Here is a 2,283-nt window from a genome sequence, read left to right as displayed (position 1 = left end):
GCCCCAATAGCATCAAGAAGCTGTCCACCATTGCCTTGGCCCTAGGGGTTGAAAGGACCCAAATCGAGCTCCTGCCCTTCCTAACAGACACCATCTGCAATGAGGATGAGGTCCTCTTGGCACTGGTGGAACAGCTGGGAACCTTCACCACTCTGGTGGGAGGCCTGGAGTACGTGCACTGACTGCTGCCACCCCTGGAGTCACTGGCCACAGTGGAGGAGACGGTGGTGCAGGACAAGGCAGTGGAGTCCTTGTGGGTCATCTCTCACCAGCACTAGCCCTCAGACCTGGAGGCCCACTTCGTGCTGCTTGTGAACCAACTGGTGGGTGGCGACTGGTTCACCTTCCGCACCTCAGCCCGCGGCCTCTTCTCCATCTGCTACCCCAGCACGTCCAGTGCTGTGAAGGCAGGGCTTTGACAGTACTTTTGAACCTGTGCTCAGACGACACCCCCATGGTGCTGTGGGCCACAGGATCCAAGCTGGGGGAGTTCGCCAAGGTGGTGGAGCTGGACAACGTCAAGAACAAGATCATCCCCATGTTCTCCAACCTGGCCTCTGATGAGCAGGACTCGGTGAAGCTGCTAGCAGTGCAGGTGTGCATGAACATCGCCCAACTCCTGCCCCAGGAGGACCGGGAGGCCCTGGTGATGCCCACCCTGTGCCACACTGCTGAGGACAAGTCCTGACGAGTCCGCTACATGGTGACCAATAAGTTCACAGAGCTCCAGAAAACAGTGGAGCCTGTGATCACCAAGACAGACCTGGTCCCTTCCTTCCAGAACCTGATGAAGGACTGTGAGGATGAGGTGAGGGCCACTGCCTCCCACAAGGTCAAAGAGTTCTGTGAAAATCTCTCCACCGACTGTCGGGGAGAATGTGCTCATGACCCAGATCTTGCCCTGCATCAAGGAGCTGGTGTCAGATGCCAACCAACACATCAAGTCCACCCTGGCCTTGGTTATCATGGGCTTCTCACCCATCTTGGGCAAAGATAACACCATCAAGCACCTCTTGCCCCTCTTTCTGGCTCAGCTGAAGGATGAGTGCCCTGAAGTGCGGCTGAACATCATCTTCAACCTGGACTGTGTGAACAAGGTTATCAGCATCCAGCAGCTCTTACAGTCCCTTCTCCCTGCCATTGTGGAGCTGGCTGAGGATGCCAAGTGGCAGGTAAGGCTCGCTATCATCAAGTACATGCCTCTGCTGGCTGGGCACCTGGGAGTGGAATTCTTCCATGAGAAACTCAAATCATTGTGCATGGCCTGGCTAGTGGATCATGTCTATATATCTATGCCATAGGCGAAGCAGCCACCAGCAACCTGAAGAAGTTGGTGGAGAAGTTTGGGAAGGAGTAGGCCCATGGCACTATCATTCCCAAGGTCTTGGCCATGTCTGGAGACCCCAGCTACCTGCACTGCATAACCACACACTTCTGCATCAATATCAATGTGTTGTCGGAAGTCTGTGGGCAGGACATTACCAAGCACATGCTGCCCACAGTCCTGCATATGGCTGGGGACCTGGTGGCCAATGTCCACTTCAATGTGGCCAAGTCCTTACAGAAGATAGGCCCCATCCTGGACAACAGCACTCTCCAGAGTGAAGTCAAGCCCATCCTGGAGAAGCTGACCCAGGACCAGGATGTGGATGTCAAATACTTTGCCCAGGAGGCTCTGACTGTTCTGTCTCTTGCCTGATGCTGAGTGAGAAGTCCTCCCTTTGGGCAGCAACACCAGCATGATGGTTCCTTCTACTCTTTTTATTTTTTTATTTTTTTTCAGTATTGGGGATTGAACTCAGGACCTATCATTTACCAAGCAGGTGCAGTACTACTGAGCTAAATGCCTGGCCCTGGTTCCTTCTATTCTTTTTTTCTTTTTGGTATGGGGATCGAACTCGGGTCCTTGTGCTTGCAAAGCAGGTGCCGGAACCACTGAGCTAAATCCCAGGCCCTGGTTCCTTCTATTCTTGACCAAAGGTCTTTAGAGATGAACGTTCCTAAGGCAGGAGTGAGGAGTGTAGGGTGAGCATCTGAGTCTTGGGTCCAGCAGTGAGACAGGAGCAAGCAGGACTACCCCTTAAAATGAAGAAGCACTTTGGGGTATTCCTAGCATCTTAGCAGAGAGAGCCCTAGGAATAGACTGAATAGACATTGCTGTTGGTAATCTCAGGGTAGGCAAGTAAGAGACATTGCTTGCACCCCAGATACCATATGGAATACCTCAGTAACATTTTGAAGAGGATATACATGTTTGCCCTGAAATACTGGAATTTTCCCATT

At 52.6% G+C, this 2,283-nt stretch overlaps 1 pseudogene; it reads left to right on the top strand.

Annotated features, from left to right (window-relative positions):
* Positions 1-384: 384 nt before the first annotated feature.
* Positions 385-1,709, top strand: LOC101712067 (serine/threonine-protein phosphatase 2A 65 kDa regulatory subunit A beta isoform pseudogene; annotated as a pseudogene).
* Positions 1,710-2,283: the final 574 nt, after the last annotated feature.

The sequence above is a fragment of the Heterocephalus glaber genome, unplaced genomic scaffold (genome assembly GCF_053883595.1).
Source record: "Heterocephalus glaber isolate CG9 unplaced genomic scaffold, H.glaber_assembly_v1.0 deba00001463, whole genome shotgun sequence".
NCBI classification, from domain to species: domain Eukaryota; kingdom Metazoa; phylum Chordata; class Mammalia; order Rodentia; family Bathyergidae; genus Heterocephalus; species Heterocephalus glaber.
Note: the sequence above shows the minus strand (reverse complement) of the source record. Positions and strands in the feature narration are given on the sequence as shown.